At 43.9% G+C, this 13,696-nt stretch overlaps 1 non-coding gene across 1 annotated transcript; it reads right to left on the reverse strand.

Annotated features, from left to right (window-relative positions):
• Positions 1 to 279: 279 nt before the first annotated feature.
• LOC145135007 (small nucleolar RNA R71) lies at positions 280 to 385 on the reverse strand. The gene has a single exon (XR_013719488.1). It is a non-coding gene; the product is annotated as a small nucleolar RNA R71 (small nucleolar RNA).
• Positions 386 to 13,696: the final 13,311 nt, after the last annotated feature.

Here is a 13,696-nt window from a genome sequence, read left to right on the forward strand (position 1 = left end):
AACTTTATGGCCACATACTTGCTCAAGTTAAGGAGATTCCATTCTACGGGAAGGATCATGACGACGCATACAAGCATCTTAACGAAGTCAATGACATATCCGACTACTTCAATGTCCCTAATGTGGCTCGCGACACTGTCTTGCTTCGTATGCTACCTGTCACATTCAAGGGAGCTGCAAAGGAGTGGCTGAAATCACTTCCCCCAGGATCCATCACTACATGGGCTAAAATGAAAGAAGAATTCATAGACCAGTTTTGCCCGCCTTCAAAAATAGCCAAGATGAAGAAAGTCATAGCTAATTTTGAACAACAAGCTGGAGAGTCACTATATGAGGCATGGGAAAGGTAGAAAGACTTACTAAGGAATTGCCCACATCACGATCTAAACAGCCAACAAGAAGTCTCCATTTTCTATGATGGAGTAAATGTGACAACTAGGCAACTCCTTGATTCGCAAGGACCACTCACAAAGAAAGCACCCCCGGTGATAAAGGCTTTAATTGAAGAATTCTCTAAGCATTCTAGAGAATGTCACAACCCAAGGAATGACATGACTCGAGGGGCGGTGAATTCCATTACGGATGACATGGCAGCAATGATGGCAAAATTGGAAAGCATGGATCGAAGAATGACAAAGATGGACCAATTCATCCACGCCATAAGAGTGGGATGTGAGAATTATAGGGGGCCCCACCTAACTAAATATTGTGATCTTGACGAGAACGGGAATCGGAAGGTGCAAGTGTGCTATTCAAGTGGTGATCGGTTTGATGACAATTGGCGAAAACCAAAGAAGGAATGGCTACCTTATGATGAGTACAAAAAGACAAGGGAAGAAAAGTATAAGCAAAAGAAGAGAGGATTTTATCAAAAGGAGGAACCGGTGCATGAAAAGAAATCAGATTTGGAAGACATGCTTACAAGATTCGTGGCCGCATCCGAAAAAAGACACAATGATACCGATGCTACACTCAAAGATCAACAAAATATGTTGAGGGAACACCAACTTATGATGAAAGATCAACAAGCCTTGCTTAGGAATCAGCAAACATCTATTCTCAACATAGAAAAGCAGCTGGGGCAACTTGCACAACAAGTGAATGAGAGAAGACCGGGTGGACTTCCTAGTAATACCGAAAGTAACCCGAAAGGTGCACATATAAATATTGTGACAACTAGGAGTGGGAAGATTATAACTCCTCTGACCCCTATTCAGCAAGAAGATCCTAAACTGGTGCAAGAGGATAGAGAAGAACATGAAGAATCGAAGAATCCCGACTCGACTCGCCGAGTCGACGTTACGGACTCGACGAGTCCCCCACCTGAACAGAAAAGCCAGCCTCCTGTTAAGCCATATCAGCCTCCACTTCCCTTTCCGGCTCGAGCTAGACAAGAAAAAAATGAAGTTGACTACCAGAAGTTTCTGGAACACATAAAGGCTCTCCAAATTAATATGCCATTCATAGAAGCGGTTGCACAAATGCCGAAATATGCCAAATTCCTCAAGGAGCTTCTAACTAATAGAAAGAAGATGGAAGAGGTAAAGAAAGTGGTCCTAAACGAGAATTGTTCAGCTGCCATGTTGAATATACTACCTAAGAAGAAAGGTGATCCGGGAAGCTTAACATTGCCTTGCCAATTTGGAAACTTAGCTACCATTTATGCATTGGTTGATTCAGGAGCAAGCATAAATCTCATGCCATACTCATTTTTCAAGAAATTAGATCTTCCGAAGCCAAGGCCAATTCGAATGGCAATTCACCTAGCAAATAAAACGGTCACATTTCCGAGAGGAATATGTGAAGATCTATTGGTGAAGGTTGATAAGTTCGTATTTCCCGCGGACTTTATAGTTTTAGACATGGAAGCGGATCCACAAGTCCCGATAATACTTGGAAGACCTTTTCTTACCACCGCAAGTGCTATAGTTGACATGCGAGATTCTAAACTTACCCTTCGGGTAGGAGACGAATCAGTCACTTTTGGCGTTGATCAAGCCATGAAACATCCAAGGAATAACGATGACACAACATTTTCGGTTGACATGTTGGAAGAATTGATGGAGGAATGGAACGAAAATGAGCCGAACAAGTCCACCGTCACATATGAAGAAGAATTTGATGCGGAAAGAGACCTGATGGAATTAGAAAGACTGCTCGAGGAAGCTGAGTATAATGATCTAATTAGAAGTGCAGAACACCCGACTCGCCGAGTCGCCTCGACAGACTCGACGAGTCCAGCCGAAGAATCCCGATCAGTCACAAATTTTACGAAGGGCTCGACGAGTTCCCTCACTGGACTCGACGTGTTCAACATTCAGAACACGAAAACTGAACTTAAGGCACTACCGGATGTAACATCCCGTTTTAATAGAATAATTAAAATAATAAACCCGGAACTCCGAAAAGCAATTTCATTATTATTTTAAATTATTATAACCCAAAATCGAAATAATAATTAGTGGAGTGTTGGTTTTAGGAAGCCAAATGTCGTGATTTAGAGTCTAGGGGGTTAAAGCGTAGTTTCAGATTTGTTTGAAAAGAATTTCAAAGGTTAGGGTGTGTTTGGTAAATATTGTACCTAATTTGTAATGAATTATGAGAGATGGGGGTTATTTGGTAAGTATTGGATCAAAGTTGGAAGGATTTTATGAACTCAGGGGCTAAATGGTAATTATTGTAGCTGATTTGAAAAGATCCCAATGGGGAGGGGCCGAACTTGTAAAAATGGGCAAAGGTTTGATTGAAGCGAGATTTAAACCCGATGGCTTCTTCTTCCTGTTACATTACCCTAACCTTAAACGTTGAAGCAGCCGCTACCCTCCTTATGCCTCCCTTCGCTTATACCGCCGTATCCTCACCTGTGAAGTCGGAAGGCCACCGAAGCCAGCTGCCGGAGCCACTGACAACCGCCCCTGCTGCTGATGACGATGTGCGCAACCGGAGGAGCTGGCAGAAACCGAAGTTTGAAGCGAAGGACGTTGTCGCGAGGGCCAGGAACGATCAGGAAGCTCTCGGTGTGCCAACCGCACCTCATTTCTTTGTTCTCCCCTACGGGTTTGACGTCAGGATCTCTGGTGTTGCCGGCAACGGCTTTTGGTCGCCACCTCAACTCATTCCAGCGCCACCTGCTGCCTAGTTGATGGATTGGAGCAGTGGCCTTGCGTCGAGTATGTATATAGGTTGCTGATTGATCACGGGTTGTTGTAAACGAGTTTTGATGCCGAAATTCAAGGAAGACAACCACCATGGCCGCCAGCCATGGTGGCCACCGTTGCTGCTGCCTTCTTATGGTGCTACCGCCGCCAAAACGCCACCAGGTGGGTGGCTGTGTTGCTGTTTTGAGAATAGAGAGTGCGTATGTGTTTATTGTTGATGTAGGCTTAGGTTTGTGTGACTGGAAGATCAAGGATAGCCACCACCACCACCGTAAAGTGGTAGCTGCCACCATGCACCACGGTGTGTGTGTGTGTCTTAGTGGCTGTGTGTGTACTTAGCTTATTGTGTGTGTTAATTGGGTTTTGTGTTGTATGGTGTAATCGATAAAGGATAATGGAAAAGAAAAACCTAACGACCACCGTGAGGTGGTGGCTGCCGCCACCGGCCGCCGTATCGGGTGGCGGTGTGCCTCGTTGATGCTGTGATTTGGTTTGGATGTTTGGACAAGGGACTAAAACCCAAATGGGCCCAAAGAAGCCTTAATGGGCTTAGTGAAACCCTATTAGGCCTAATGAAGCCCTAATTGACATTAAAGCCCAAACATGTGTCTAATGGGTCTAATGGACCCTAATTGACCTTAGGAAACCCTGATGGGCTTAAGGACCTAACTATTGGGCCTATTGGGCTAAGATGGGGTTGGAAACCCTAATTAGGGTTTAGAAAACCATAATATTGGATTTATGGGCTTGGACTTATTGGGACCCACTTTTGAGCCATTGGAATGGAATTGTGTGATTAAGCCCAATCACACCATATGACTTATTTAGAAGAATGATGGACTTAATGGATTAAGTCCTTAATGGATCAAGTCTTTAATGGGTTAAGTGAGAAACACTTAACCATAATCGTCATTTTATGTGAAAACCCTATTATCACTTGGGTTTTATTATTGGGCCTTGATGATTGGGTTATTAAATGGGCCATCCAAGATTAAGCAAATGGACTAGAATAATTAATGGGTTTTGGGGTAAGGCCCATGTATGGGGTTTGGGCCCAATTTGGAAAATTGGGCCATATGTTGGGTTTTGATTCCCAGTTGACTTTGGGCCTATGGATTGGGCCTTGGGCTTGAATAAACCCAACCTTGGGGTAATGTAGTAATTATCCAAGGATGCATTTATGGTTATGTGTTGGGACCCAATTATTAATTGGGTGTTATTTTGGTGTTGACAGTTCGGGAATCTGTCATCCAGCAGTTGGGGTTGAGTCGGCGGAACTTCAGTAGTGCCAGGTGAGTTCTCCTCACTATATCAACAGCGTCTAAGGCACCAAGGCCGACCCTTTATGGATTGTATTCGGATTATTGCATGTTATGCTTACTGATTTATATCCTGGTAGTTAGGATGGTGATATGCTATGCTTTAGTGACCCGGTTGGGTCGGTATCCTGGTATATAGGATGATGCTATGTTAGTGACATGTTAGGTCAATATCCTGGTTATAGGATTGTTGCTATGCTTTATGATCTGTTAGATCGGTCTGACTGTTATATATATATATATATATATATATATATATATATATATATATATATATATATATATATACATGCTAGTGTTATATGATGTTTATGTGCACATGATTGTCCCGGTTATAGGATGATGCTATGTTAGTGACCGGTTAGGTCTGTATCCCGGTTATTGGGATGTTGCTATGATTGGTGATCTGTTAGATCGGTTTGACTGTTATATGAAATGAGCTAGCGTATGATATTTATGTGCACATGTTTGTTTGATTGGGGGTTGGGTTGAGGCGGTCCTGATTTGTGTTGTAGGCCAACATACCCGGCGAGCGGTCCGGATAGGCTGTAGGCCCTGCGTGGCGGTCCAGACGTGACGAGGGCTCGAAGAGCAGTCAAGATAGACTGAAGGCCTGTGAGGCGGTCCAGTCAGGCTGATGACTCATTATGCATGCTGTTCTGTATTGGTTATATGATATGGTTATGTTTGTATGGCGTTGGTATTTTGGGGAAACTCACTAAGCTTCGGGCTTACAGTTGTTGATTTTATTTCAGGTATTTCTGATGATCGCGGGAAGGCGAAGGCGTGATCGTGCACCTCCTTATATTTTCATGATTGATTCTGGGGATACTCTGATGTCTAAACTATTTTGAAAACAAATTGTAATGACTTAATGGTTTTAAATGTTTTGAAAAGTTTTAAATTGGCTTGAATTTTTGGGGTGTTACAAGTTGGTATCAGAGCCTTGGTTTGAGTGAATTGGAGGAACACTCGTGTGAATCCAGTCTCAAATCAAGGAAAAGATTTTAAAATGAATTTTTAAATTGTTTTCAAAATAAGTAAAGGAGGATGCAGGGTGTACGATCAGCCAGAGCCAGTAAGTAGACCCCAAAATACCATACAGTTATTTGATTATGTGATATGTTAGAACAGCATGCTAGTACTAGGCTAGGGATCTTCAGGAATTGCATGATAGAATTGCCTGATTACGTGATGCCTGCTAGCCTAGGGTTTCCTTATATGAGATTGACATCATTACTGTAGTTGTTTAGTGTATGCATCACGGCTGTACATAACTAAGATCTTATAGCCCAAGAATGTTTGATTTGGCCTTATGTTCTGTTCTTATTGATTGGGGCTTAGGGTAAGATTGGATATTCGAAAGTCTATAGGGTCCAGCGTTATGTATGGCTAGCATACACTAGTGCTGCAGGGTTGGTGGAAGTTTCATGGATGGGTGGGTTGTGTGAGGCCAGTAGGCCAGTTACGAGATATTTAGCATTCCTCTAGGAGTGTGGATTGAGCGCTCGCCATGATTATGTATATTGATTAGGGCGTTGTGATGACACTTGAGACAAATATGGGTAGGTGTGGAAGGTAGTATGGGCCCGTACTACTGAAAGCACAGGACCCATACGCGTAGCAAGGAAGTCACAACCCCTAGGGTTTGGTTGGGGATTGGCTCTTTATCATTATATGGGTTATCAGAGACCTTTCTGGTGTCTTACCAGAATGGTGGGTACAAAACGTCTTGAGACCGGATCCAGGTTAGGATCCCGTATTGTCAGAGGATCGTGTTAGTGAGATCATCCGGGAGGAGGTGATCGAGATTGTCCAGGGACAGTTGCCGGAGATGTTGGGCCTATCAAGACTGTCATGGTTGAGTATTTCGACGAGCGCTATGCAGCCATTGCTAAGACGGCTGCTGCAGCAGCTTCAGCAGCTGTAACGACGGCAGGAGAGGAGCTGGTCGAGCTTTCCAGTATCGGGACTTGTTATTGGCACATATTCTGATGAGCAGAGGGCTGCAGTTATCTGAGATCAGGGAGATGTTCTGTACTTGTTACATTCCGCGGGTTAAGCGGGAGAGTCTAGCACATAAGTTTCTAGATTCGAGGCTTCGGGGGTTTCGCTTGAGGCCGGAATGTGAGTCGCAAGGACTCCGGAAAGGAGTGATGTTTATGTTCAGCTCGGGTTTTGCAGCTGGAAGTAGAATGGTTAATTGGTGGATTGGAATGTCGTTTTATAGGGCAAGGATTGTGCCCTTTCAGTTTTCGAGCTCGAAGGAGTGAGCAGACTTGAGACCCCAGGATCAGGCTGTGTTCTAGCTCGGGGCAGATAGTCGCAGGGGTTGGCGACCATATTTCAACACGGGTGAGCGCTGGTGGGTCGATGTGGCATGAGTATCTTGTGAGGCATACACGATTACCGTTCCGACCCATAGCGGCTAAGATCCGACTCACTTTGGATCTCTTGCATCTGACGGTAAGGATTGATTGTGCAGTCTAATGCACTTTTGGGATTGGAGACTATGTCTGGGGAGTAATTTGTGGCCGGTTTAGGGCAGAGGTTGTTTCAGTTATTGCAGTTCAGCGGTGCATGATCGAGCTGGTGAGTGAGTCAGGGTACGAGACCCTGAATGATATGATTCTAGAGCCCGAGAGCGAGAGAATTATTGGAACATTTTGGGAAGAAGGGTATTATGTGGGAGGTCTACGAACAGGGTCCCACATGATGGTTATTCAACATTGTCAGGATCCAGTGGTTTTAGTAAGCGTTATTGATTGGCGGAGGAAAGCACCAAGGGAAGTAGCTCGTTGTTGAGACATTAGTTGGATTATCTATCTTTGGACTTTAAGAATTGGGAGTGGGATCATTCGAGCATTGGGGACTGTTGGTGTCCCTGGGATTCAGAAAGGGTTCAGCTAGTTATTAGAAGTGTGTGATCACTGGGGATTGGCTGGTAATGGAGCACTAATTGGTAAGAGTTGGTTGTATTTCGATCGATCGTTGATAGTGAGAAAGATTGGAAATTCTCCAATTTTCATGTATTGTGAAGACTTAGTCGAATCTAAGTGGGGGAGAATTGTCCCGTGATATAGAGGCTGGATTGGTTTTGGAAATAGGATAAGTTTCGCATCGTTGTCATGAAAGAAGACAACCTAAGTGGTTGTTTGGTTTGTGGGTTGTGTGAATTGGGAGTTCCGTAAAACTCCTGAGCATGTGTATCACGTTTTCCTGGTGATTGATAGCAGAAGTCAGGAAACCAGGTTGGAGTTCTAGTCATGAATTGTGTTCAGTTTGAGTATTCGGCCGAGGGTGTGCTCGACTCGAAAGTTTTGGATTGATAGGTTGAGGGTTTTGATAGCTGCCAGGACTCGGCAATACATTCAGCACAGGTGTGCGGGTTATTAGCATATGCGGTAGACACGCAGGTCAGGGAACAGACCACGGATTTCCGAGAGGATGGACGATCGACATGAGGCCTAGGGTTAGGCCGGGGTTAGAGTCCACGAAATGGATCAGGAGTTCGGAACCCTAAGTGAGTGAGAACAGTCTGCATGGGAAAGATCACCAGGGGGTGGTCCAAGGAGATGTTCAATAGTTTAGAGTGGTCCAGATGACTGAAGGCCTAGTGAGGCGGTCCAGTCATGCTGAAGACTCTGTATGTGTTTGTAGATGTATGTGCGGGTATTGAGTATGCTGCTATGCTATATCAATCAGTAGGTCTGTTCCCAAGTATCGAACGTGTTGCTGGAGTAGGCTGAAGACTCCGGTATATTTTGGGTTGATCAGAAGTTCTTATTAGAAATCGGATAGAGTACAGTGGATCTTAGTGATCTCATCAGTTCGGAGTGTCTCATGGGATTAATCTGTTTGGATCAGGTAATACTCCAGTTAGGTGACCGGGAGTAGATCTGAATGGGTATCCGTCAGTTTTAGGAAGGCTTGGGATTAGAATGTTCTATCGTTCAGGTTCTAGGAACCGGATTAGACCTGGTTAAGCTAGTGATAAGACTGTAGGAACGTCACTACAATGATGAGGTCAAGGAAGCAATAGATTGCTTAAGATTGCTTGTGATGTAAGGCTACCATTAGCCATGTAGCAATTCCTTTTTAACCGTGGATTTGGTAACGACGGGATTCGACGCATGGATCCGATCGGTTAGATCAGGAGGTTATTAGAGCCTCAGTGACATGATAACTAGTGGCAACTAGTTCCAGAGAAGGATTTCGTTCAGAAATCGTGTGAGGCAACAATGTGGGAGTCCTTTAGCTCCGCGACCAGGTCGGAACCCAACATGTTAGATGATTGGTGAGCGAATTGAGACCAGGGAGGTCTCGGTAAGTTTTTGGAAGGCATCCATGTGGCAACTTACTGTTTCAGGCAGATCAGTGTTCAGACAGTTTTTGCGTATAGGGCAGTATTGATGAATTGGGTCTTCGGGTGTATGAGAAGTATCTAGATGTTGGAACCCCAGATATCAGGAGTTGAATAGTTAGATGAAAGACAAGCGGACTGGGCTCAACAATAATGATTTGGTATGAGAGGCCTGTCAAGGAGCCGGACCATCTTGAGACTTCAGATTTCGGCTTGAGTAAGGTGATCCTATTGTGAAGAATTCGTGTATCATCAGGTTCCAGAACCCTACGAGGGTTGGATACGATTGCCTTGGAAAGGCTGGGGTATACTTGTGATTGTGGCCATGAGGTTCAAGTTGACTGGTGTGTAAGGGGTGATAAGAAGCGATTTCGAGGATGAAATCAAATTTAAGTGGGGGAGAGTTGTAACATCCCGTTTTAATAGAATAATTAAAATAATAAACCCGGAACTCCGAAAAGCAATTTCATTATTATTTTAAATTATTATAACCCAAAATCGAAATAATAATTAGTGGAGTGTTGGTTTCGGGAAGCCAAATGTCGTGATTTAGAGTCTAGGGGGTTAAAGCGTAGTTTCAGATTTGTTTGAGAAGAATTTCAAAGGTTAGGGTGTGTTTGGTAAATATTGTACCTAATTTGTAATGAATTATGAGATATGGGGGTTATTTGGTAAGTATTGGATCAAAGTTGGAAGGATTTTATGAACTCAGGGGCTAAATGGTAATTATTGGAGCTGATTTGAAAAGATCCCAATAGGGAGGGGCCGAACTTGTAAAAATAGGCAAAGGTTTGATTGAAGCGGGATTTAAACCCGATGGCTTCTTCTTCCTGTTACATTACCCTAACCCTAAACGTTGAAGCAGCCACCACCCTCCTTATGCCTCCCTTCGCTTATGTCGCCGTATCCTCACCTGTGAAGTCGGAAGGCCACCAAAGCCAGCCGCCGGAGCCACTGACAACCGCCCCTCCTGCCGATGACGCTGTGCGCAACCGGAGGAGCTGGCAGAAACCGAAATTTGAAGCGAAGGACGTTGTCGCGAGGGCCAGGAACGATCAGGAAGCTCTCGGTGTGCCAACCGCACCTCATTTTTTTGTTCTCCCCTACGGGTTTGACGTCAGGATCTCTGGTGTTGCCGGCAACGGCTTTTGGTCGCCACCTCAACTCATTCCAGCGCCACCTGCTGCCTAGTTGATGGATTGGAGCAGTGGCCTTGCGTCGAGTATGTATATAGGTTGCTGATTGATCACGGGTTGTTGTAAACGACTTTTGATGCCGAAATTCAAGGAAGACAACCACCATGGCCGCCAGCCATGGTGGCCACCGCTGCTATCGCCTTCTTATGGTGCTACCGCCGCCAAAACGCCACCAGGTGGGTGGCTGTGTTGCTGTTTTGAGCATAGAGAGTGCGTATGTGTTTATTGTTGATGTAGGCTTAGGTTTGTGTGGCTGGAAGATCAAGGATAGCCACCACCACCACCGTGAGGTGGTGGCTGCCACCATGCACCACCGTGTGTGTGTGTGTGTGTCTTAGTGGCTGTGTGTGTACTTAGCTTATTGTGTGTGTTAATTGGGTTTTGTGTTGTATGGTGTAATCGATAAAGGATAATGGAAAAGAAAAACCTAACCACCACCGTTAGGTGGTGGCTGCCGCCTCCTGCCGCCACCGGCCACCGTGTCGGGTGGCGGTGTGCCTCGTTGATGCTGTGATTTGGTTTGGATGTTTGGACAAGGGACTAAAACCCTAATGGGCCCAAAGAAGCCTTAATGGGCTTAGTGAAACCCTATTGGGCCTAATGAAGCCCTAATTGACATTAAAGCCCAAACATGTGTCTAATGGGTCTAATGGACCCTAATTGACCTTAGGAAACCCTAATGGGCTTAAGGACCTAGCTATTGGGCCTATTGGGCTAAGATGGGGTTGGAAACCCTAATTAGGGTTTAGAAAACCATAATATTGGATTTATGGGCTTGGACTTATTGGGACCCACTTTTGAGCCATTGGAATGGAATTGTGTGATTAAGCCCAATCACACCATATGACTTATTTAGAAGAATGATGGACTTAATGGATTAAGTCCTTAATGGATCAAGTCTTTAATGGGTTAAGTGAGAAACACTTAACCATAATCGTCATTTTATGTGAAAACCATATTATCACTTGGGTTTTATTATTGGGCCTTGATGATTGGGTTATTAAATGGGCCATCCAAGATTAAGCAAATGGACTAGAATAATTAATGGGTTTTGGGGTAAGGCCCATGTATGGGGTTTGGGCCCAATTTGGAAAATTGGGCCATATGTTGGGCTTTGATTCCCAGTTGACTTTGGGCCTATGGATTGGGCCTTGGGCTTGAATAAACCCAACCTTGGGGTAATGTAGTAATTATCCAAGGATGCATTTATGGTTATGTGTTGGGACCCAATTATTAATTGGGTGTTATTTTGGTGTTGACAGTTCGGGAATCTGTCATCCAGCAGTTGGGGTTGAGTCGACGGAACTTCAGTAGTGCCAGGTGAGTTCTCCTCACTATATCAACAGGGTCTAAGGCACCAAGGTCGGCCCTTTATGGATTGTATTCGGATTATTGCATGTTATGCTTACTGATTTATATCCTGGTAGTTAGGATGGTGATATGCTATGCTTTAGTGACCCGGTTGGGTCGGTATCCTGGTATATAGGATGATGCTATGTTAGTGACCTGTTAGGTCGATATCCTGGTTATAGGATTGTTGCTATGCTTTATGATCTGTTAGATCGGTCTGACTGTTATATATATATATATATATATATATATATATATATATATATATATATATATATATATATACATGCTAGTGTTATATGATGTCTATGTGCACATGATTGTCCCGGTTATAGGATGATGCTATGTTAGTGACCGGTTAGGTCTGTATGCCGGTTATTGGGATGTTGCTATGATTGGTGATCTGTTAGATCGGTTTGACTGTTATATGAAATGAGCTAGCGTATGATATTTATGTGCACATGTTTGTTTGATTGGGGGTTGGGTTGAGGCGGTCCTGCTTTGTACTGTAGGCCAACATACCCGGCGAGCGGTCCGGATAGGCTGTAGGCCCTGCGTGGCGGTCCAGACATGTCGAGGGCTCGAAGAGCAGTCCAGATAGACTGAAGGCCTGTGAGGCGGTCCAGTCAGGCTGATGACTCATTATGCATGCTGTTCTGTATTGGTTATATGATATGGTTATGTTTGTATGGCGTTGGTATTTTGGGGAAACTCACTAAGCTTCGGGCTTACAGTTGTTGATTTTATTTCAGGTATTTCTGATGATCGCGGGAAGGCGAAGGCGTGATCGTGCACCTCCTTATATTTTCATGATTGATTCTGGGGATACTCTGATGTCTAAACTATTTTGAAAACAAATTGTAATGACTTAATGGTTTTAAATGTTTTGAAAAGTTTTAAATTGGCTTGAATTTTTGGGGTGTTACACCGAATCACTTGGAGTACGCGTTTCTTGAAGATGGACAACAAAAACCTGTAATTATAGCTGTTGATTTGGCTAAACATGAGAAAGAAAATCTTGTGGGTATATTGAGGAAGAGGCAAGGTGCTATAGCATGGAAGATCACTCACATTAAAGGAATTAGTCCAGCTTATTGTTCTCATAAGATTAACTTAGAAGATGGAGCTAAACATGTAGTTCAACGCCAAAGAAGACTTAACCCGAACATGCAAGAAGTTGTGAAGAAGGAGGTGGTTAAACTACTAGATGCCGGAATCATTTACTCAATCTCCGATAGCCCATGGGTGAGTCCGGTGCAAGTGGTACCAAAGAAAGGAGGAATGACGGTGGTGGCCAATGAAAATAACGAGTTAATTCCAACAAAAACAGTAACCGGGTGGCGCGTTTGCATTGACTACAGGAAATTGAATGACGCCACATGTAAGGATCACTTTCCATTGCCATTCATCGATCAAATGCTCGAAAGACTCTCCAGCAATTTATATTATTGTTTTCTTAATGGGTTTTCGGGGTATTTCCAAATTCCAATAGACCCACAAGACCAAGAGAAGACCACTTTTACATGCCCAAGTGGAACATTTGCATATAGAGGCATGCCCTTTGGGTTATGCAATGCACCAGCTACTTTCCAAAGGTGCATGATGGCCATTTTTCATGATATGATCGAGAAGTTTATGGAGGTCTTCATGGATGATTTCTCGGTGTTCGGGTCATCTTTTGAAGATTGCTTATCTAATTTGGACTTGATGCTAGCTAGATGTGAGAAGACAAACCTTGTCCTTAATTGGGAAAAGTGCCACTTCATGGTGAAAGAAGGAATAGTATTGGGTCACAAAGTTTCAAGGAAAGGGATAGAAGTGGATAGAGCAAAAGTGGACACAATAGCTAAGCTACCCCCTCCAACTAATGTGAAAGGGGTAAGGAGTTTTCTTGGCCATGCGGGATTTTATCGTCGCTTCATTAAAGATTTTTCGAAGATTACTAGGTCGTTGACTCAATTACTCTTAAAGGATGCCCCATTTGATTTTTCCAAGGAATGTCATGAAGCATTTCATTTGTTAAAGGAAAGATTAACCACTACTCCTATCATGATAGCACCAAATTGGAATCTTCCTTTCGAGTTAATGTGTGATGCTAGTGACTATGCGGTGGGAGCTGTTTTGGGACAAAGAGTTGACAAGCATTTTCAGCCGATCTACTATGCAAGCAAAACCTTGAACCCAACTCAAGAGAACTACACTACTACCGAGAAGGAGCTACTTGTTTTGGTATACGCTTTTGATAAGTTCCGCCCTTATTTGGTATTGTCCAAGACCATAGTTTTTACCGATCATTCAACCCTAAAGTAT

The sequence above is a fragment of the Lactuca virosa genome, chromosome 8 (assembly GCF_052849685.1).
Source record: "Lactuca virosa cultivar CGN04683 chromosome 8, Lactuca_virosa_CGN04683_v6, whole genome shotgun sequence".
Lineage (NCBI taxonomy): Eukaryota > Viridiplantae > Streptophyta > Magnoliopsida > Asterales > Asteraceae > Lactuca > Lactuca virosa.